The sequence below is a fragment of the Hyla sarda genome, chromosome 5, assembly GCF_029499605.1.
Source record: "Hyla sarda isolate aHylSar1 chromosome 5, aHylSar1.hap1, whole genome shotgun sequence".
Classification (NCBI taxonomy): Eukaryota; Metazoa; Chordata; class Amphibia; order Anura; family Hylidae; genus Hyla; species Hyla sarda.
The window spans coordinates 40,806,461-40,831,387 of record NC_079193.1 but is presented as its reverse complement, the minus strand read 5'-3'; the positions used below and the strand labels follow the sequence as shown (position 1 = coordinate 40,831,387).

Here is a 24,927-nt window from a genome sequence, read left to right as displayed (position 1 = left end):
CCTCTCAGCCGTGGCCTGCTTGGACTCTGGTGCCTCTGGGAATTTTATTCTGGATTCTTTGGTGAATAAGTTCTGCATCCCGGTGACCCGTCTCGTCAAGCCGCTTTACATTTCCGCGGTCAACGGAGTTAGATTGGATTGCACCGTGCGTTACCGCACAAAACCCCTCTTAATGTGCATTGGACCCCATCACGAAAAAATTTTATTTTTCGTCCTTCCCAACTGCACCTCTGAAGTCCTCCTCGGTCTGCCTTGGCTCCAGCTTCATTCTCCCACCCTTGACTGGACCACCGGGGAGATCAAGAATTGGGGCTCTGCTTGCCACAAGAAATGCTTCTCCTCTCCTCCCAGTCCCGTCAGGCAAGCCTCAGTGCCTCCTCCTACACCTGGTCTCCCCAAGGCTTATCAGGACTGTGCCTTGCCTCCTCATGGCCCCTGTCCTGGTGACACCCTGCCCCGTGCCAAGCTTCACCCTCTGCCCTCCCTCCCCATTCCCACTCCTGCTGTACTGCCTGCCTTTGAGGAAACCCTACTATCTCTCCCGGTGTCCTCGTCCCATGTGAAGCAGTTGCCGAACAAAAAAAAGGGGGAGACCTAAGGGAGGGGTACTGTTACGCCGAGCGCTCCGGGTCCCTGCTCCTCCCCGGAGCGCTCACGGCGTCTCTCTCCCTGCAGCGCCCCGGTCAGACCCGTTGACCGGGAGCGCTGCACTGACATTGCCGGCGGGGATGCGATTCGCATAGCGGGACGCACCCGCTCGTGAATCGCATCCCAAGTCACTTACCCGTCCCGGTCCCCGGCTTTCATGTGCTGGCGCGCGCGGCTCCGCTCTCTAGGGCGCGCGCCAGCTCTCTGAGACTTAAAGGGCCAGTGCACCAATGATTGGTGCCTGGCCCAATTAGCCTAAATGGCTTCCTCCTGCTCCCTGGCTATATCACCTCACTTCCCCTGCACTCCATTGCCGGATCTTGTTGCCTTGTGCCAGTGAAAGCGTTTAGTGTTGTCCAAAGCCTGTGTTACCTGATCTCCTGCTATCCATATTGACTACGAACCTTGCCGCCTGCCCCGACCTTCTGCTACGTCTGACCTTGCCTCTGCCTAGTCCTTCTGTCCCACGCCTTCTCAGCAGTCAGCGAGGTTGAGCCGTTGCTAGTGGATACGACCTGGTTGCTACCGCCGCAGCAAGACCATCCCGCTTTGCGGCGGGCTCTGGTGAACACCAGTAGCCTCTTAGAACCGGTCCACCGGCACGGTCCACGCCAATCCCTCGCTGACACAGTGGATCCACAACCTGTAAGCCGAATCGTGACAGGAGGATTATAAAACTTAACAAGATCATAAGAGGTACTTAAAGAGGTATTTTTTATTTTTATTTATTTTTTACAATGCTACAGGGGCTATAAAGTTAGTGTAGTTCATGATATAGTGTCTGTACCTCTGTTTGATGGCTGATCTTACAGTTCTTATGTGATCTTTGCCCCGGATGTTCATTTTCAGAAGAATACAAAATGAGTGTTTTCACAATGCATCACTAGTCAGGTGTTGAAGGAGAGCCTGTCTGCTTCAATGGGTGGAGCGATCACTGGGGGAGAGTGAGATCATTCTCCACAGGCCTGCAGGGATTTATAGCTTCAAGCACAGCACAGCATGTATGGAAGGAAGTCTGGCTGTGCTGCAATGGGTGGGGTGGCTGATGTGTGGGAGGGAGATGCGCTATGTGTTGCTGCTCACTGTCTGACACAAAGGGCCTCATATGCTAAAGCTTTTCCAAGCAGATTTTGTAGGGGTTTTTGTTATGCTCCAGAATTTCCATCAAATATCCCAAAAACCCTACTACCTTTCCACTTTACTCAGAGAACCCTACAACTCCTGGCCGTGGCCATCATGGAAAAGGGGCGTGTTGACAAAAAAAACTACATTTTCTAAAGAAACCTACAAATTTAGAAATTTTTGGAAAATCCCACAGATCAGAAATGGTGTAAAAATAGCAAAATGTAAGGAAAATCGCCAAATACAAGATACAATAGTAAAATACCATGGAAAAATACCTGTCAGAAACAAAACCCCCAAAACAAAACTACAGTCCACTCATAGTAAATGAGGCCCAAAGTATCACATAAATGATGTCATTTAGTACTTGCTTGGTGTATGTGCCTTGAAATCTCCCAGCGTATATTGTCAGTGTATCCATAGACCTCCCCCTTCACCTAATAAATCAAGTTTGTCTGAACCCAACCATATTTTGGTGATTTGCTTTGGTCATATCAGTACAGGAGGACATTCACAGACAGGAGTCCCTGTTTCCGTACATGCTGAGCAGCGAGGAATACATTGTGTGCCTTCTGTTTAATTCCAGCCATTGTTGTCTGGCGGTAAATGGTGATGCTGTATGCATTGTCACTTATACTACTTACACTCCCTGGGCCCCTAGCGCTCTGGACCCAGCCCAGTGTTTTCTGAGCAGTACAGGATACACTGCATTTCTCCTGCTCAGTAAATCATTTCTTTGAGCCCTATCACTATATAGAAGTGCAGGGACTGGTGTCATTTTACCAGGAGTCCCTGCTTCTGTACAGTGATGTTCTTTGTCTTGCTGCCCACTCTCTGACACAAAAATGATGTAATTTGCCATTAAAGGGGTTCTCCGGTAAAAAAAAATTTTTTTAAATCATTTCTTTGAGCCCTATCACTATATAGAAGTGCAGGGACTGGTGTCATTTTACCAGGAGTCCCTGCTTCTGTACAGTGATGTTCTTTGTCTTGCTGCCCACTGTCTGACACAAAAATGATGTAATTTGCCATTAAAGGGGTTCTCCGGTAAAAAAAAATTTTTTTTAATCAACTGGTGCCAAAAAGTTAAACAGATTTGTAAATTACTTCTATTTAAAGATCTTAACCTTTTGAGTACTTATAAGCTGCTGTATGCTTCAGAGGAAGTTGTATTTCTTTCTGGAGTTCTTTTCAGTCTGACCACAGTGCTCTCTGCTGACACCTCTGACTGTATCAGGAACTGTCCAGAGCAGGAGAGGTTTGCTATGGGGATTTGCTTGTGCTCTGGACAGTTTGGGTGCATTCACACTACGGAATTCCCGCGGAATTCCATGAGCGGAATTCCGCGCTGTGAACTTAACATTAATGTGAATGGGTCTCTGCGAGACCCTTTCACACAGCAGAATTTCAGCGGTGGACAATTCCGCCGCTGAAATTGTTCCGCGCAAAGAAAGAACACTTGGCCAAGCTACAGCGCGTTTCACTCCATGACACCCCATCTTACTGCAGGAGACAGGATTTATAATGAAGCTTGTCTTTTGTAATTAGTAAGATTGAGTTCTGAGCCCGGGAGTGAAGCGCACCCAGCAATATCTCAAAACTGAGACTTTGACCAATGTAAACTTTTGACAAAACAACATTTTATTTACATAACAGTTACATTTTAATTATTAAAAAAGTAAACATAAGATGATACATTTGCAATAGGTGATATTTTAAGTAACTTATGCTAACTATAGCACATTGATCGGTGTTTTCCAAATAGGGTGCCTCCTGCTGTTGCAAAACTACAACTCCCAGCAGGCCCGGACAGCCAAAGGCTGTCCGGGCATGCTGGGGGTTGTAGTTTTGCAACAGCTGGAGCCACACTAGTTGGGAAACACTGGCCTAGATGTTCACAATCTGACCTGTTGTCGACCTTCAGGCATGGCTGACAGTGAGCGTCTTGTAACAAAAGCTGTGAGACTAACACAAAAGACAGGAAAAACGTGCATGTCTCTGGAAGGCAGAAGAATAGCAATACATGCAAACACTGTCAGTCAATACTACCCTACGAACAATGGATGCCACCACTACAAAAGTCACTGACACAAAGGGAGTTAGCGGCTCGGTAAAAATGGATGCAGCGTCATTTCATGCTAAATATGTGACGTAACAACGAACAAATGAGTCCGTGCCAGCGAATACTGAGAGAGAGAACAAAGAAGGGATGCAGGATGGGTACTGTAGGATGCAGACATACCATCTAAAACTAATAGTAATAATAATACCATAAACAATGATGATGATGATTAGAGATGAGCGAACTTACAGTAAATTTGATTCGTCGCGAACTTCTCGGCTCGGCAGTTGATGGCTTTTCCTGCATAAATGTGTCCAGCTTTCAGGTGCTCCGGTGGGCTGGAAAAGGTGGATACAGTCCTAGGAAAGAGTCTCCTAGGACTGTATCCACCTTTTCCAGCCAACGGGAGCATCTGAAAGCTGAACTAATTTATGCAGGATAAGTCATCAACTGCCAAGCCGAGAAGTTCGTGACAAATCGAATTTACTGTAAGTTCGCTCATCTCTAATGATGATATTAATAATATAATTATTATCATTATTATAAAGTTTTAGATGGTATTTCTGCATTTTACAGTATAATAATAATAATAATAATAATAACGATGAATATGATGATGATTATGATAATATGTATTATTATTATTCATTTTAAAATTACTTCTGAAATATTGGCTATATCTATAGTGGAGTATTGGGAGCACCATAGCAAAGGTAAATGTCACGGTGAGTGCTTCGGTCCCGCACCCCGACCGTGAGCGCCCACGGTCTCCTGCTCCCGCTGGGATTGCAATTCGCATTGCGGCACGCAGCCGCATGCGAATCGTGGACCGTTGCTTACCACCTGCTGCCCGCCTCTCTGCTTCCCCTTGCGCATGCCCCTGCCTCCTAGGGCGTGTCACTTTCTCTAGATTTAAAGGGCCTGAGATTAAGTGTTCCTTTTGCCTGTTTGCCTCTTCCTGTGTATCCAGACCTTCCTGCTACGTTATTTGACTAAGCATCTTTTCCGCCTGCCTTGACCTTCTGCTAAGTTTGACTACGTTACTGCCTCATCCTCTGGTATCTCATCTTGACCTGTGTGGTTGAGCCGTGTCGGGGGTAGCGACCTGGGTGTCACCTGCCTCAGCAAACCCATCCGGTCCGAGTCATCGCCACACAGGTTAGTAGGATCCACATCCAGCATCGTAACAGTGAACATTAAGCTGAACACCACCATCTCCCAATCATTTGCATCAATAGGTCTTAATGTCCTTATCCTATGTTTTTACTTCTTTGTTTTGACCATTGATCTTGCTGTCTGTGTAAATGCCTGTGCCGGCTCTGGAGTTTGGGGATATTTTAGCACATCCTATTTTGGATGAAGGTAATGTGTAATTAACCATTTTGTGATGCCAGGGCATGGTTGACCTATACACCACCCGAGGTAGACTAGCTTCTCCTGTGCCAGGCACGAGGCAATAAGTACTCCGATGCAAGGTTACAGATAACTGGTTTGCTTTACTGAGGTTGGAAAGATGGTACAATCCGTTACATCTCAGATTGGCATGAAGGAGTTGCAGGGTGAACTTTGGGAAGCTTATCGGCTTTTATTTGATTGTGCTGTATAGGACTGACTTGACTTGTATACAGCCCATGCTAGACTTTAGTGACTTGGACTTGACTTGAACTAATCCCTGGACTGTAGGCTTACCGCAAGGCTTTGACTTTCACCTGGGTAGTGGAGTTAACTTGCAGTAGATGTGTGGTTGCTGGATTAGGCCTCAGGCCTCCTTCAGGATCACCTCACAGACAGACTTCACTCCTCACCAAACTGTACCACAGCAAGAGCACAAGAGAGCAAGAGAGTGAACTGAACTCTGACTTCACTATATATGGGAGGAATTTAGACAGATCCCATTGGCCGGAAAAGTCACCTGGTTCACCTCTGCATACTCCCCTAACAACAAGGTTCATAGCAACAGATTTCTTAAAGTAACAAGTGCATAGAAAATGCTAATACATTAACCATTTTATAACATAGCATTGTACTGTGCATTATAGAGTGTCCTAAGGAGAGTGGGTCCAAGACGGACATTGAAGCAACATCGTCCACACAGGATGGGCAGGAGTACAGAAGAATACCTTATTCTGTACTGGGTCACCACACTATACCTCATGTGTGTTCTCAGCTTTCAACGTCTTTCTATGATATCAGGTCAGGTGTTCAAGATCACTGTCATCCAACCAGGGTTCCTCCAGCTGTTGCAAAACTACCAGGAGTTGTAGTTTTGCAACAGCTGAAGCAATACTGGTTAGGAAACACTGGCCTAGATGCTCAAAACCTGACTTGTTGGCGACCTTAAAGGGGTACTCCGGTGGAAAACAATTTTTTTCAAATCAACTGGTGCCAGAGTTAAACAGATTTGTAAATTACACCTATTAAAAAATCTTAACCCTTCCAGTACTGATCAGCTGCTTTATGCTCCAGAGGAAGTTGTGTTGTTCTTTCTAGTCTGACCACAGTGCTCTCTGCTGACACTCTTTTTATTATAAATATATAAAACTTAACAAAACCGAAAAACAGGCTTAACTAGCAATAACAAAGCACAACACAACAAAACCTGCCTAACCGGCCAGCCCAGCTTAGCTAATCTAACAAAACACATAACATTATACCTACATATAAATTACCTACATATAAATTATGAAAAATACTATCACACACACACACACATACCCACGCATTCTTTACATAAACATAAAAATAGCTTTACTTAGCTTTAAACTAAACAACCAAACTTGGTAAAAACTCAACTGCACATTACATTCACAACTAACATCCACCCTTTTTTTTTTTTTTTTTTTTTTTTTTTTTTTTTTTTTTTTTTTTACTTTTTTATTTTATTCATACACATATATATATATATATATATATATATATATACATATATACATACACACATCTACACATACATATACATACATATACTTTTTTTTTTTTTTATCTACACTACCATAATATAACCAATATTTAAAGTAATATAAAAATGCTAACTAAATCTGATCCGACTGCCTATCCCCATCCCCTCATAAAATAAAATAATCAATCCATACTATATAATAATATATACAATACAAATATAAAAATACAAATACATAACCTAAATGCAAATATATACATAAACCATATACACCAAAAACCAAACTATACATCTACAAAACACATGACATCCTACACTAGTCTAACCCATCACCCACACAACCACCCACCTTGACATGGGTCAGAGTCCATAGTCCATGGATATCCAGTCCAGTCCATAACTGACCCATGCAAGCCCCTCCAAACATCCACCAACCCACCAATTCCCCCACCCAACCTAATCTATACCCAAACCAACTATACAAATACAACTTCAAAACACAACATAACATCATATACAAATACAAAACAATACAACCCACCTTAGGCCCAAGTTCGGTCGCCTGTAAGCCCTTTAGGCAATACATATTCTGAAAACAAAACAAAAAGACTAGGGTGTACATGCATAGCCCACCACCAGGAAGAAGGATGGCAATCCTGATATTACTTTTTTAAACTCTCTCCACTAACGTTTCCCTTCGACTCACCCTACCGTTATCCCTTCAACAAACTGACCCTGCACTCACCCTCTCTCTGTCCCTATATTGCTATCCCTAACCAGAAACAGGGGTACTCTACCCAAGAGGTCTAGTACCTAGGGCACATCAAATGAAAAACCTCTCCACAGGAGAGAAGCCCTACTGTTACCAAGACTGCCATACTCCAAAGACCTGATCTTCCCGAGGTCACCGGTGATGTTCCTACAGACCTCCACCTCGGAGAGGACTTTCCGCTGTGTAGATACTAGACACCGTGCATTCCACGTGTAGTACCTAACCACTAAACTGACTACAAATAAAGTGCCCCGGTCTCGGCCACCCAGGTTCCTGAATGCCCCATAAGCCCACTCCGGATAGGTAAGGCCAGCAAGGTGACTCCAGCCAATGGAAGTGCCCACCCGGTTGTAGACCCCTACATTAAAAGGACAATGAAGCAGGAAATGGTCCATGCTTTCCAGCGTGTCCCCGCACTCTTCTCGGGGACATCCCCGGTCATCAGAGCTCCTACACTTCAAATTGTCCTTTACATATAGCTTCCCCTGAAAGCAGCGCCAGGCCAAGTCCCAAAACTTCTGGGGGATCCTTTTCATGTTTAAAAGGTACAACCCCACCCTCAGATCCCGACCTGGGCAGTCCCTGAGCGCCAGAGGCTTCTGGAAGTGGGTCAACAGAACCCGTTTGTCAAGGAACTGCCTTGACTGGGTCCTGATCTCCCACACTCCCAGACCCCACCGACGTATCGCCTTCAGAGTCGGGGTAGCATAAGCCGGAAGATATCCGTGTGGCGTACGGAGGTCCTTCACTCGCCCTCCTCTCTCCCATTCCTGGAAGAAAGGCCGAAACCATTCCCTGCAGGAGAGTACCCACGGAGGAGCCCTCTCTGACCAGAGGTTTGAGATGTTAGCTTTCAAGAAGGTGTTTGTTAAGAACACCACAGGGTTTACCATAGATAAACCCCCTAGTCTCCTCGTGCGGTACGTAACCTCCCTCTTGACTAGGTTCATCCTGTTTCCCCATAACAGTTGGAAAAACAGGCTGTAGATCTTAGTGTAGTAAGCCTCTGGCAAGATACATACGCTGCCCAGATAGATAAACAAGGGGAGCAGGTACGATTTGATCAGGTGTACCCTTTCCCTGAGGGTCATAGACCAACCCTTCCACTGGTTCACCTTCTGAGTGGCATCCTGGAGCTTACCATCCCAGTTTTTGGTGGAATAATCATCCTGACCGAATGTGATGCCCAAAACTTTTGCTGACTCTTGGGGCCCTGGAAGGGTGTCCGGGAGATCAAACGTGGGATCTCCCCCTCCCAGCCAGAGACTCTCACACTTATCCCGGTTGATCTTAGACCCGGATGCCTCCGAGTAGCGGTCCACTTCTGACATCACCACATCGACCTCCTCTCTCAAGGACACGAAAATGGTGACATCATCAGCGTACGCCACTACTCTCTGGGGGACATCCAGCTCCACCAGACTCATCCCGACTCCCGCCAACGGCCCACAATCTACCCTCCTGACGAAGGGATCGATTGCGAACACGTATAAAAGCGGGCTCAAAGGACAACCCTGACGGACTCCGGACCCCACCTCAAAAGAGCGGCCAGACCACCCGTTCACTAGCGGGAAACTCTCTGCCCCTGCATACAAGATCTTAAGCCAATTAACAAAAGTACTCGGTAAGCCATATCTCAGGAGGACAGACCAGAGGTACTCATGGTTCACCCGATCAAATGCTTTGGCCTGATCCAAGGACAGCAAGTACCCCTTCCAGAGACCCGCACTACTCCGCTCCACTGCCTCCCTGACACTAAGGACCGCACTTAAGGTGCTTCGGCCTGGAACAGAGCAGTGCTGGGCCCCCGAAAGGAGCCGGGGTGCAAACTTCACCAGCCGATTAAACAGTATCTTGGCCAGAAGTTTCCTGTCCGTATTGAGAAGAGCTATGGGCCTCCAATTCTCAATACGGCTGGGATCTTTACCCTTTGACAGGAGAATCAGGGCTGACCTCCTCATTGACTTCGGCAGAGTGCCCGAGGAGAGACACTCATTGAATACCTCAGTCAAGAGGGGAGCTAAAGACTCCTTAAAGGTCCTGTACCACTCGGATGTTAAGCCATCCGGACCTGGCGACTTCTTAGGGGCGAGCCCCTCGATCGCCAGTCTCACTTCCTCTTCCCTGATTTCTACTGCCAAAACATCAAGAGAAGGGTCTACCCCTGGCTCAGGAATGGTTTCAGCCAGGAAAACCGACATCTTGTCTCGATCCAGATCCTTCCTCCCCAAGAGGTGCGAGTAGAAGGATCTGACAACCTCCAAGATCCCTGATCTGGACCGATTCAGAGATCCTGTACTATCAATCAGTCCTGAAATGACTTTACTACTCACTGACATCTTACAGTTTCTGTAAGGGTCGGGCGAGCGGTACTTCCCGAAATCCCTCTCAAAAACCAAAGATGCGTGCCTATCGTACTGACACCTCATCAGCAAGGATTTCACTCTGGAGATATCCTCTCGGCTACCTCCAGTCGAGACAAGGAGCTCGAGTTTCCTCCTCAGACCCTGATACAGGCGATACCTGTTCAGGGACCTGAGGCTTGAGAGCTGGCGGAAGAACCCCGCAACCCGCTTCTTGAATATCTCCCACCACTCCAGCTTATTACTACAGAGGCCCAGTAAAGGTACCTGACTCTGAAGAAAATCCTCAAAGGACTGTCTCACCTCTGCTTCCTCCAGGAGGGACGAATTCAGCTTCCAATAACCTTTACCCATCCGGGGGGTCTCTGAAACATTCAGGGAAAACAAAATCATACAGTGATCGGAGAACTCCACCTCAACCACGGACACTGCGGAAGAGACGGCTTCCTCCTTTAAATAAAACCTATCTATTCTAGACCTGCGACTACCTTGATGATAGGTGAAACCCGCGTGGCCCGAGGGGCTCCGGATGTGGGCGTCCTCTAGGCGAGCTTCTCTAGCTATGCTAATCAGTGCCACACTATCGCAAGTCAGCGGACCATTGGAGCCTCTCCTATCTTGGGACCTCGTGACATTATTGAAGTCCCCTCCAAAGATCACTTGCCGACTCGTAAAAAGAAAGGGCTTAATCCTCATAAAGAGATCTTTGCGGCCCCACTTGGTTTGTGGGGCGTAGATGTTAATGAGCCGGAGCTCTTGTCCCTTCATGAGGACATCTAAGATCAGGCACCTCCCCATTTCTAACTCAATAACCCGTCTGCATTCAACTGGAGCGGTAAAAAGGACCGCCACCCCACTATACGGCTCAGCCGCAAGAGACCAGTGGGAGGGACCGCGCCTCCACTCTCTTCTGGCTTTTACCAGAGAGGCTAGATCTGACAACCTGGTCTCTTGTAAAAAGAAAATGTCGGCTTCAACACGGCCGAGAAAATCAAAGGCTGCGAATCTAGCCGTATCCGACTTAATGCTGGCGCAGTTAATAGATGCCAGCGTCAGTGGGGTGAGTGCCGCCATCCTGGGTGATTGAGTTAGATGGCCTCACCCCTTATACCTTCTTCCTCTCCTTCCCTCTATCCCCATCTGAATCAGAGGAAGACCCTTTACCCCTTTTTAGGCTCAGAGACATATCCATCCCAGGATCTTTACCTCTGGCATCTGGTGTTACCTCCACCCCTGAGGAAACTGTCCCAGAGGAAGGAGGCTCGGCACCTCCTGGAGGCCGCACTGCTTCCTGAACCTCAAGAGGAGGAGGGAAGGTAGTATCCCCGAGGGCCTCATACCGATTTGAATGGACGATCAGAGGGTCGGAGACTGAATTGTTCCTTCTATGGTCTGAGGCTACAACTGAAGAGGAGGATGGCGCCACCTTACTCTTACCCTTTTTCCTCCTCTTCTTTTTCTGGCCACCATTTACTGTCTGCCCCTCCTCCTCCTCCTCATCCACAGTTTCGGATTCAGAGGCATGACTGGAGGAAGGAGCATCTTGACCTTCTTCCCTACGCAGTCTCCCCATCTCCTCGTCCAGTTTGGCCTCACCCAAAGCCTCAGAGTTATTCTGACCTCCTTCTGAGCCAGTGTCTGGAGTGGGACCCCGAGCTACCCCTGGCACCTGGGCATTCTCAAGGGCCCTCTCCAACCTGCGCTTCTCCTCTCGCCTCCGCATAGAGGGGGTCTTATGTTTTTCCTTCACTGGCTTTGGTGCCCCCTCTCCTCCACTGGTCCCTTCCCCCGCCGGGGCAACCGTTAGGCTTTCCCCAGCCGGGGCGGTCACAGCATTAGAGAACGAGCGCGGACACCGGCTGAACGGGTGACCTAAGTCACCACACAAGTTACACCGAATCTGTCCACAGGTGGCCGCCAGGTGACCCACCCCACAGCAGAGGGCGCATATCTGCTGAGTGCAGTTGGCACTAAAGTGGTTTGGGTCACCACACCTGTGGCACAGCTTCGGCTGCCCCTGGTAGAAGATCTGAATCCTGTCGCGTCCCAGGAAGGCGGCCGAAGGGATGTGGGTGACCGTGTTCCCTGAACGCCTGAGACGGACGGAAAACGTCCAGGCCCCTGACCATATATTGTGCTCATCAAAGTTCTTCCGGGGGATGTCCGTCACCTCCCCGTACCTGCCCAACCAGGTCATAATGTCATAACAAGAAAGTGACTCGTTACGTGTCAAAACGGTCACTTTCTTTACCATACTCTGGCGAGATACCGCTTTTACAGCGAAATCTCGCCATCCGGGCTCGTTTTTCATCAGCTCATAATTAGACCAAAAGAGATCTAGTCCCTCCGGCCTAACAAAGCTGACGTCAAACTCGGAGGAGCCGAAGGGGTGAATCAGGGCAAAGATGTCCCTAGCCCTGAAACCCATCTGGAAAAGAAGCTCCACCACCTTGCCCCTTTGGGGGCACGCATCTTCGCCTTTCCAGACCAGACGGGCCACATTCCTGCGACCTATCTCCTGCCCGGGTGTCTGGAGGGACCATACGGTCTCCCCATTCCTCTCTCGGAACGCTCCCAGACCATGTCTCTCCACCCAAAAAGACAGGTCCATCTCCTTTCCCTCTACCTGGAGCGTCCTTTCTCCTCTCTTCAGTGCCTCCAGGAGGCGCCGTTGCAACTGACCGTCACCAGATGCAGGAGGTAAAGATCCCACTGAACCCCCAGCCGCCACACTCGCATAACTCCTGGCGACCGGGGGGGCAGCCGGACCAGACACCGTCCCTATGTCCCTGCCTAGGCCACCTGTACTGCCACAAAAGCCACTACCACTCCTCCCATCTGCACCACTACCACTCCTCTCATTCACACCACTACCACTCCTTCCATTCACTCCACTACCACTCCTCCCATTCACTCCACTACCACTCCACCCATTCACACCGCTACCACTCCTCCCATCTACACCGCTACCACTCCTCCCATCTGCACCACTACCACTCCTCCCATCTACACCACTACCGCTTCTCCCATCTGCACCACTACCACTCCTCCCATCTGCACCACTACCACTCCTCCCATCTGCACCACTACCACTCCTCCCATCTGCACCACTACCACTCCTCCCATCTGCACCACTACCACTCTTCCCATCTACACCACTACCACTCCCACATACACCCCTCTCATCCACAGCACTACCACTCTCATCATTCACACTCTTTGTATTTACATTGCTTTCATTTACAGTATATATGGGATCAGCAGCTGCTTCACCCACTACCTCTGGGCTGGCCTGGATGTGTTTTAGCTTGGGCTTCTTGCTCCTTCTTAGGTCACCGGCGGCTGCCGACACTGACTCCTCCTCTATACGAGACGCCACCGTAGACGTCAAATCCCGAGGCTGCCCCTCCGGGCGCACCTCCACCCCTCCTTCTGCCACTGATGTGCAGGGACTCCCCTCCCTATCAGGGGAGATCCCTGCAGCATCCGCGCTACACACTGCGCCCGACCGCACAGGCTCAGCAGTAGGTCCCGGTGCCTGGACACTCCCCCCCCTCTCAGGGGAGTGCCCTGCAGAGCTGGTGACATTGCCCACAATACTCGGGGAACCGCTCCCCTTGCACACTGCCGCATAACTACTGCCCACCATTAGCCCGTCCTGCTCTTCCCTACCAGCAGGACGCATGACTGTAGCACCCGCGGCCATGTTGGATGCAGCACTGTACCCCCCGTGCTGGTCCCGTTCCACAGCAGAAGCGGGATCTGGCAGGGTGGGGGGCCCAGCAGCCTGAACCAACTTTTCAGGTAGCCCAGACTGCTGGATAGGAGAGAAAACAAACTTCACTTGCTTCCCAGCCTTTTTCTTCTTCTTTTTCTTCCTTTTATTCTCCTCAGGGCCCAGGTCCTGGCCAAAACTGAAATTTTCCAGACGGGTGGGTGACTCCTGCATCACTATGGCCCGCAGGAGCCCCCCACCGACCGGGCTGCTGTCACCGCCATCACTGCTGTCACTTTCCTCTGAGGTGGTTGGTAAGGCGACTTGGGCAGGGTTAATATATTCTGCACTTGGGGTGACAGAGGTCTTAGGGGTACACGGGGTATCACACACATCCCCCTCACTCTCATCACCCTCACTGCCGCCATCTCCCTCACCACCTTCCTCCATCTTCTCCTCTGTATCAAACAGGCATTCTTCCTCCCCCTGACTATCCTCTTCCTCCTTCACAGGGGTCTTCATGATTTTATAGCGGTCGTTATTTTTTAACTTTTCCTTAAATATACCCGCTCCCTCTACGATCTGCATTCGGGCTCTCACCACCTCCTGCTCCTCTGCCTTCAGTTCACACACCCTGGCAGCAAACTTAGCCCTCATGGCCTTGGCAGAGTTATCTGTCTGGTAGCGAGCAAACTTCAGATCTTCCCTTAACACCTTCAGCTTCTTTCCCAGCTGCTCATATTCCACCAGCTTTGCCTGCATGCGGGATCCAAAGGTGGCAAGCGACTCCCTGGGTCCCTTCACCCCCCATTGCTGGGGTTCCATAACAACAGTCCCTGAAGACATAACTGTAATTTTCTTACCGGACGCCTTGCGGTTTCCAGCGACGGACGGGGGAGTGGGCTCCACATTACTGCGGAGCCTGCTGGATCTTCTCACCCCGTCCTGAGAATCGGCCGTAGCTCTCTCACTCCCACCCCCCTCCGGCCTAGTTCGAGGGGTGGAAGTCTGGGGCTCCATAGCAGGAGGTTCTCCCAAGGAGGCTGCCACCCTCCTGGGAAAAAGGCTGTAGGAAAATCTGCTTCAATCCCCTCTCTCTGGAAAGCCCTGGAAATCAGACACACCCAACAGCTGCTGTGTTCCACAGGAAGTGCTCTCTGCTGACACCTCTGTCCGTATCAAGAAATCTCCAGAGCAGGAGAGGTTTGCTATGGGGATTTGTTTCTACTCTGGGCCGTTCCTGACATGAACAGAGGTGTCAGCAGAGAGCACTGTGGTCATACTAGAAAGAACTACAAAACTTCCTCTGAAGCATACAGCCGCTGATAAGTACTGGAAGGATCAAGTTTTTTTTAGCCCCCTAAAGGGGTACTCCGCCCCTGGCATCTTATCCCCTATCCAAAGGATAGGGGATAAGATGTTAGATCGCTGCGGTCCCGCTGCTGGGGACCCAGGGGATCGCCGCTGCGGCACCCCGCTATCATTACTGCGCAGAGCGAGTTCTCTCTGTGCGTAATGACGGGCGATACAGGGGCCGGAGCAACGTGACATCATGGCTCCGCCCCTCATGACATCACGGCCCGTCCCCTTAATGCAAGTCTATGGCAGGGGGCATGACGACCGCCACACCCCCTCCCATAGACTTGTATTGCTGGGGACGGGCCGTGACATCACGAGGGGCTGAGCCATGACGTAACTATGCTCCGGCCCCTGTATTGCCCGTCATTACGTGCAGAGCGATCTCACTCTGCGCAGTAATGATGGCGGGGTGCTGCAGCAGCGATCCCCGGGGTCCCCAGCAGCGGGACCCCGGGCGATCTGACATCTTATCCCCTATCCTTTGGATAGGGGATAAGATGTCTAGGGGCGGAGTACCCCTTTAAGGACCACGGGTTTTTCCATTTTTGCACTTTTGTTTTTTCCTTTTAAAAAGCATTACCCTTTAAATTTTGCACCTAAAAATCCATATGATTGCTTATTTTTTGCACTACCAGATCTACTTTGCAGTGACATGAGTCAGTTCACCCAAAAATCTACCGTGAAACGAAAAAAATAATAATTCTGCGATGAAATTGAAGAAAAAACACAATTTTGTAACTTTTGGGGGCTTCCGTTTCTACACAGTACATTTTTTGGTAAAAATTACACCTTATCTTTACTCTGTAGGTCCATACGGTTAAAATGATACCCTATTTATATAGGTTGGATTTTGTCGGACTTCTGGAAAAAATCATAACTACATGCAGGAAAATTTATACGTTTAAAATTGTCATCTTCTCACCCCCTATAACTTTTTTATTTAACTGCGTATGGGGCGGTTTAAGGGCTCATTTTTTGAGCCGTGTTCTGAAGTTTTTATCGGTACCATTTTTGTATTGATCAGACTTTTTGATCGCTTTTTATTCATTTTTTCATGACCAAAAATACGCTATTTTGGACTTTAGAATTTTTGGGCGCGTACGCTATTGACCGTGTGGTTTAATTAATGATATATTTTTATAGTTTGGACATTTACGCATGCGGTGATCCCACATATGTTTATATTTATTTTTTACATGTTTTTTTTTTGTAGGAAAAGGGGGGTGATTTGGACTTTTATTAGGGAAAGGGTTAAATCACATTTATTAACTTATTTTTTTTTACACTTTTTTTTTTGCAGTGTTCTAGCTCCCATAGGGGGCTATAATATTGCACACACTGATCTTTTACACTGATCACTGCAAAGCCATAGCTTTGCATTGATCAGTGTTATCGGCGGTTGATTGCTCAAGCCTGCATCTCAGGCTTGGAGCAATCAATCGCCGAAGGGACACGTCGGAGGAAGGTAAGAGGACCTCCGCTCGCATCCTAGCTGATCGGGACACCGCATTTTCACTGCGGTGGTAACGATCAGCCCCACTGAGCAGCCGGGAAGCTATTACTTTCGTTTTAGACACAGCGTTCAACTTTGAACGCCCCGTCTAAAGGGTTAATAGCGCGCAGCACCTGGATTGCTGCTGCGCGCTGTTAGCCCCTTGTCCCAGCTTCAGATACATGCCGGGACCGACCCGATATGACACGGGGTCACCGTGTGACCCCGTGTTATATCGCGGGAGCCGGCCAAGGATGTAAATATACGTCCTTGGTCATTAAGGGGTTAATAGAAGTAATTTAAAATCTGTATAACTTTCTGGAGCCAAAAAAAAATGTTTTCTACTGGAGTAAGGCATGGCTGACAATAAGCGTCTTGCTACAAAAGCTGTGAGACTAACACAAAAGGCTCTCCGGGCATGCTGGGAGTTGTAGTTTTGGAGGCCCATTGGTTGGTAAACTTCAGCCAAACATCACTCTGCTCAATACTAATCAGGGATGAGAACTAGAGATGAGCGAATTTACAGTAAATTCGATTCGTCACAAACTTCTCGGCTCGGCAGTTGATGACGTATCCTGCATAAATTAGTTCAGCCTTCAGGTGCTCTGGTGGTCTGGAAAAGGTGGATACAGTCCTAGGAGAGAGTCTCCTAGGACTGTATCCACCTTTTCCAGCCCACGGGAGCACCTGAAAGCTGAACTAATTTATGCAGGATAAGTCATCAACTGCTGAGCCGAGAAGTTTGTGATGTACTGTAAATTCCCTCATCTCTAATGAGAACCCTGGAAGAGAGTCTCTTCCTTATGTGAATTTGTATATCAGGATAGTAATGAATTGCATGGTCAATTTTATAGCGGAGAGAACTGCACCTGACTGGGGAGTGTAGACTGTATTGAGAAGGGGTAGGTAGCTGCTGAATCAGAAGGGGTAGGTAGCTGCTGAATCACAATTACACACAGATAATGCTCATTAAACATACCAGTTGTGTTATTTACATATCAGTCATTTATTTTCTCCATGGATTCTGTCTTGCTTCATATTTTATCCTTATTATCAATAAAAGTATATTATGAGTTCTACAGCCGGTGACAGCGTATAGACCGCACTCACTGCTCACTATACTCTATAGACTTACCGTAAATAGACTTAAATAGACTTATAGTCTTACCAGCTACTTACGGAATAAAGGTGTTAAAAGCGTTGCCAGCGCACTATAGGAATTATAATCTCATTCCCCTATGGGTAGACGCACTCCATGCATTTTCCTTTCCTATGTACAAAACACTTAGAAATGTTGAGTATTGTCACTATGTGGGTGGGGGTATACATGTGGAGTTACTGCCTGGAGGTGCAGGGATGAGACAGGGTAGTAAACCTCTCTAGACTTCTGACCAGGGATGCTGGTATCACCGGGTGCCATGACGTATCAACCACAGGATGTCGTTTTCTTGAACTTTATTGTAGAACTGGAATAGTGCAACGTAAAGGGTTACTCCGCCCCTAGTCATCTCCGGTGCACGGAGCAAACTTCACTGGTGATGCGGGGCCGAGGCTCGTGTCGTCACAGTCATGCCCGACTCATGACTTAACAACCACGCCCCCTCAATGCAAGTCTATGGGAAGGGGTGTGATGGCCGTCATACCCCCACCCATAGACTTGCATTAAGGAGGCGTGGCCATGACATCACGAGCCTACGGCGCTGCACCCAACTCTCTAAACAAACACCAGGTGCAACAGGGAGATCGCGGGGGTCCCTTCACTGCTGTTCCTTTGGATATGGGATAAGATATCTAGGGGCACGTGTCCCGGATTTAGGGTGACTACGTGTCCCGGATTGCCCGGTCACCCTCATTCCGGGACAATGCAGTGTCCCGGAATCAGGCCCTGACTGGCCATTGGGCATTTTCCAGGTGGGCTGGGCCGTCCCCCTGCCTGCTCTTAATACTAAGCAGCCGCAGCTATAAGAGCTGTGCCCAGGGCCGTCATCAGGGGGTACAGTGACTGACAGGTCTGAGAGCCTGTGAAGTGGCTGCTGGAGTTTTTACTGACAGTTTCCCCCTTCAGGCCTTTTCAATCAGCGCAGGGGCCGCACTGACTCTGGGAAGAGAAAAACAGCTGAGAGCAATGCTCCTCCCCCTCCCCCACATGACCCCCTGTGTGCAGTCTGATTGGAGGAGCAGGATCATGCTGTATTTCCTGCTCCACAACAGACTCTAAAGCTGCCCAGGGAAAAGGAAGCCTCCCCTGCCCACAGCTACTGCCATGTACAGTAAGTAACCTTCTATATATCTCTCTACTTTTCATCTCACTCTCTTTCATCTCACCAGGGTGCCTCCAGCTGTTGCAAAAATACAACTCCCAGCATGTCTCTGACTGTGTGGGCATGCTGAAAGTTATAGTTTTGCAACAGCTGGAGGCACACTGGTTGGGAAACACTGTTCTATCTATCTCATGTCTATCTATCTCATATCTATCTCTATCTATCTCATATCTATCTATCTCATATCTATCTCATATCTATCTATTAATCTTATATCATATCTATCTATTTATTTATCTTATATCATATCATATCTATCTATTTATCTTATATCTGTCTGTCTTTCTATTTATCTTATATCTATCTTCTATTCAGGGAATTTCCTGAGAGGGGGACAGACATTTTTTTTTTTGTTTTTTTCATTTACTCATTGCATACTTAAAGGAAAACTGTCAGCAAAGCACCCGCACTAACCAGTGGTACTGGCTGGCAGTGTGGGTGACGCTGATTAAAATGATGCTAACCTTGCCCGAATCCGTCGCCTCGTTGCGCTGTTATATTCATTTTTGTGATTGTGGTAATGTGGACCAAGTGGCACAGGCGGGGTGAGAAGCTTGCCTTCGGGCACTGTGACATCGGCCGGGCTAATGAACATTCATTCCATCCCTCCACTTCTCCCTCTCCACTTCCCAAACACGTCTTCTGCTCATGTGCCGCTGGGTACACCCGGAAGTGGCCTCTGCGCAGCTTCAGTACAGCCCAGGAAGCGGCACATGAGCAGAAGACGTGTTTGGGAAGCGGAGAGGAGAGGGAATGAATATTCATTAGCCCGGCCGATGTCTCAGTGCCCAAAGGCAAGCTTCTCACCCCGCCTGTGCCACTTGGTCCTCATTACCATAATCACAAAAATGAATATAACAGCGCAACGAGGTGACGGATTCGTGCAAGGTTAGCATAATTTTAATCAGCGTCACCCACACTTCCTTTTAAATGGTAGAAAGGGGGCCCGCTGCCAGCCCCTAACCCCAAGTCTAGCCCCAAACCTCTATTCACTTAGACTGCAGGATGGGCTGCGGGTACTTTAAAGCCAGCACAGGGGCTGCCAGGGGTAGGCACTACTTTCTGGGGGCACTATCTACTGGGCGCATTACTTACCTGGGTAAAGTACCTACTGGGGGTACTACCTACTGAGGGCACTACTTATTATGGGCATTACCTACTGAGGGCACTACCTACAAGGTGCATTAACTACCTGGGGGGGGGCACTAGCTACTGGAACATTACCTGTCTTGGGGCTTACCTACTACCTACTGGGGGTAATACCTACCTGCGGGGGTACTACCTACTGGGGGACATTACCTACTACCTTTTGGGGCATTAACTACAACCTACTGGGGGCATAACCTACCTGGGGGCATTACTTTCTGGTAGCATTACCTACAACCTACTGACTGGGGGCATTACCTCCCTGGGAGCAATACGAGGGGCATTCCCTACGTACTGGGGGCACTACCAACCTACTGGGGGCTTCTACCTTATTGGGGAGATTCTCTACCTACCTACTGGGGGCATTACCTAGGGCACAGGTAGGGAACAGGTGGGGAATGTGCTTCAAAAGTGTGGAGCCTAATATGTTTGTTGCCTGGCAGATTCTGCGGTGACAACTCATGATTGGAAGAAGAATTCATGACGATCTAAGCAAGACAGAGAAGAAAAGATAAGAGAACGACTCCAAGAAGACTCTTTCTGTGAGTCAGTAGATGTAACTGCACTGTAATCACTTATATGGTCTGCAGCGCCTGTATAGAGCCAGGGTCACTACTCTATGGGCTTTGTATTGGGGATATTGGTTTATTTTCTGTAGTTTTTATTCAGTCAGTGTTATTCTTATTTGTATACTGGTATTATTGGTAATATTGGTCTCAGTATACAGGATTTGGTCAGTAACAATATGATGGTAATATGTATGGTGATAATATTGGTGTTATTTTGTAACTGATTTATTTAGAGGTTTTTATCATGGGAAATTGTCGAAGTTTGACGAAATGCACTTGTGAAAGTAAGTGTCCCTGAATAGCAGTTAGGAAATGTGGTCACTAGACTTGTGCACTAGAAAAAATTTAGTTTCGTCTTTTCGTTTTGGAAAAAAATTTCGGTTTGGTAATATTTTCGGTTTTGATTTTTCGGATACATTCGGTATTCGGGTGTTCGGTTTGATTTTTCGGATACACTCGGTATTCGGGTACATTCTGTAAATCTTTTTATTGTTTTTTGGACTTTAGCGATCCTAAAAAATTATGGAGATACCTTTTTTATTAAAATTTCGTAGGGTACCATAAAAAATAATAATAAAAAAGATACAGTAGTGATGAAAAAATTGTACCTAACGAAATGTATCTTTTTTATTATGAAATGTTTATTGATTTTTAAACAGGGATCAATTTATTTGAGCGGGTAAAGCACTAAAAATGTAGCCGACAATAATAAAAATGTAGTGTGTGCGTGTTTATCACTTTTTAAAAAAACATTTATTAGGTAGTACTACTACTCCCAGCATGGAACACACTGTTCCATGATGGGAGTAGTAGTTACCTGTACTAATTGACAGATCGCCGGGGTCCCTTGCTATCCTCTTGTATAATGTATAGATGCAGCGGCTGCTCTTCTATGGTCCCCTGCACTCACGTATATATACATATATTCATATTTCCCGCAGAGCTGTGATTGGCCAGATGGTTCCAGCCAATCACAGCTCTCTGTGAGAAATAGGAATATGTGTATATATACGGCCGTGCAGGGGACCATAGGAGAGCGGCCGCCGCATCCATACATTATACAGGAGCATCACAGCGGGTGTCAGGAGTGATACCCGCAGTGATCTTTCCTTTACTACAAGTACTACTACTCCCAACATGGAGTACACTCTGCTCCATGCTGGGAGCTGTAGTACCTGCATTAATAGACAGATCGCAGCGGGTGTCACTCCTCTTGACACCCGCTGCGATCCTCCTGATGTGAATGTCGGGATCAGCTGTTCTCAAGGCTACAGAGCCGGGAGAACAGCTGACGCTGAGCCGTAGGTATACATCGTATATCTACTGCCCAGCAAGAACTTACAGTGAGCCTGCAATGTGTATACAGTATACACATTGCTGGCTCACTTAACCCCTTGCTGAGCTGTGCGCTATGCGCAAGCCCAGCAAGGAAAGAGTTAACTTACACTGCTGGACAGTGTAGGTTAACCCTTTGGGCGGTATACCCTATATACAGCTATCTATAGATAGCTGTATATAGTGTATACAGAAGACGAAGTCCGCTTACTTCCCTCGAATCCCGGGCAGGTCAGTGTAGCTCCGCCCCCCTAGTGATGATGTAATTAGGGGCGGAGCTACAGAAGGGAACAAGGCTAGTTAATCTGAAGCTCTGTTCACATTGTCCGTTTTGTATAATGTGAACAGACCCTTCTGGCAGTGTCTACCCAGACAGGGAGACTCCAGCTGTTGCTAAACTACAACTCCCAGAATGCCCAGACAGCCAAAGGCTGTCTAGGCATGCTGGGAGTTGTAGTTTTGCACCAATTGGTGGCTCCCTGTTTCAGTAGACATTGCATCATGGGACAGCGCCAAAAATGTCATAACTAATTTTTTGGGTTTTTTTCTTCTCGTTTCAGATCTGTGTATACAGAGGATTACTGCGGATTCGATGGATTATGGCGGATTTTTTGTTTTTTGTTTTAATAAAATGGTTAACGAGGGCTGTGGGGGAGTGTTTTTTTAAATAAAATAATTTTTTCAATGTGTTGTGTTTTTTTTATTGAATTTTCAGGCTTAGTAGTGGAAGCTGTCTTATTGACTGAATCCATTACTAAGCCAGGGCTTAGTGCTAGCCCCAAAAACAGCTAGCGCTAACCCTCAATTATTACCCCGGTACCCACCGCCACAGGGGTGCCGGGAAGAGCCGGTACCAACAGGCCCCGAGCATCAAAAATGGCGCTCCTGGGCTTAGGCGGTAACAGGCTGGCATTATTTAGGCTGGGGAGGGCCAGTAACAATGGTCCTCGCCCACCCTGGTAACGTCAGGCTGTTGTTGTTTGGTTGGTATCGTGCTGAGAATGAAAATACGGGGAACCCTATGCGTTTTTTTATTTTTTTTATTTAAATAAATAAAAAAACGCATAGGGTTCCCCGTATTTTCATTCTCAGCACAATACCAACCAAACAGCAACAGCCTGACGTTACCAGGGTGGGTGAGGCCATTTTTGACGCTCCGGGCCTGTTGGTACCGGCTCTTCCCGGCACCCCTGTGGCGGTGGGTACCGGTGTAATAATTGGGGGTTAGTGCTAGCTGTTTTTGGGGCTAGCACTAAGCCCTGGCTTAGTAATGAATTCGGTCAATAAGACAACTTCCACTACTAAGCCTGAAAATTCAATAAAAAAAAACAACACATTGGAAAAATTATTTTATTTAAAAAAATTCCCCCACAGCCCTCGTTAACCATTTTATTAAAAGAAAAAAAAAATAATCCGCCGTAATCCATTGCAATCTACTGTCCAGCAGTGTAAGTTAACTCTTTCCTTGCTGGGCTTTCGCATAGCGCACAGCTCAGCAAGAGGTTAAGTGAGCCAGCAATGTATATACTGTGTACACATTGCAGGCTCACTGTAAGTTCTTGCTGGGCAGTAGATATACGATGTATACCTACTACTCAGCGTCAGCTGTTCTCCCGGCTCTGTAGCCCTGAGAACAGCTGATCCCGACATTCACATCAGGAGGATCGCAGCGGGTGTCAGGAGGAGTGACATCCGCTGGGATCTGTCCCTTACTGCATGTACTACTACTCCCAACATGGAGCACACTCTGCTCCATGCAGGGAGCTGTAGTACCTGCATTAATAGACATATCGCAGCGAGTGTAACTTCTGACACCCGCTGCGATCTGTCTATCAATGCAGGTACTACAGCTCCCAGCATGGAGCAGAGTGTACTCCATGTTGGGAGTAGTAGTACTTGTAGTAAAGGAAAGATCACTGCCACTCCTGACACCCGCTGTGATGCTCCTGTATAATGTATGGATGCGGCGGTCGCTCTCCTATGGTCCCCTGCACGGCCGTATATATACACATATTCCTACTTCTCACAGAGAGCTGTGATTGGCTGGAACCATCTGGCCAATCACAGCTCTGCGGGAAATATGAATATGTGTATATATACCTGAGTGCAGGGGACCATAGAAGAGCAGCCGCCGCATCTGTACATTATACAAGAGGATCGCAAGGGACCCCTGCGATCTGTCAATTAGTACAGGTAACTACTACTCCCATCATGGAACAGTGTGTTCCATGCTGGGAGTAGTAGTACTACCTAAAAAATGTAAAAAAAAAGTGAAAAACACTCACATACTACATTTTTATTATTGTCGGCTACATTTTTAGTGCTTTACCCGCTCACATAAATTGATCCCTGTTTAAAAATTAATAAACATTTCATAATAAAAAAAGATACATTTCATTAGGTACAATTTTTTTCCATCACTACTGCATCTTCTTTATTTATTTTTTGTTATTAGAATGAATTCTTTACGTTCGTTTACGGATAACGAATGCATTTGTTATTTTACTAGTCGTATTATCGTGGCTATTCGGGAATGTTCAAAATATGTTTTCGTGCATTCGGATCGGTCCGAATGCCCGAAAATGGTAAAATTCGGTAAATTAACATTCGTGCCGAACCGAATTGCATATGTCTAGTGGTCACCCTAGTGCTCAACCCTCTCAGGGCACCAGCTGATTCTGCTATGGTAACAGTGGGCCAAAGTGACGTCTCTTTGCACAGTAGGGCAGAAGGGGCCCTGGTAGCTTGACCTTGTAGGAAGTCCAGGTAGAATTTGGTCCTAGCTAAAGCAGTGTACCAGGGAAGTGTCTTTCTCAACAGCAATGGGCCCAGGTTCAGTGGTTTCCGTGCACATGAACATCTCTAACAGGATTCATGGCACCCAGCGACCCTGCCTGTCACACACCTGCTTGCAGTACATCTTATACTCCTCACTATTGCCTCCTAACATATATACCCTTCTAACTGGCAGAGTACCTGGCTGTTATGTCTGTGTATATATGCAATGTATATATTTAGTACAATTGTAAACATTAGTGCCTGATTAGTGATTGATTTAGAATCCTGATCCATGTTACCTCTGCTGCTGCTGCTGATGATTATTTTGCCTTGCTGCGTCAGTAAA

The 24,927-nt window shown here is 47.5% G+C and overlaps 1 protein-coding gene across 2 annotated transcripts in view; it reads right to left on the bottom strand.

Annotated features, from left to right (window-relative positions):
* MYO3A (myosin IIIA) overlaps positions 1-24,927 on the bottom strand; it is a 212,176-nt gene that overhangs the window by 177,141 nt on the left and 10,108 nt on the right. Inside the window, exon 1 of one of the 2 annotated variants that reach the window (XM_056519328.1) lies at positions 5,522-5,653. The exons of the other annotated variant lie outside the window; for it this stretch is intronic. The gene's annotated coding sequence lies outside the window, so the exon portion shown is untranslated. Of the gene's footprint in view, positions 1-5,521; positions 5,654-24,927 lie in introns of those variants that run through there. 2 annotated transcript variants of the gene reach the window in all.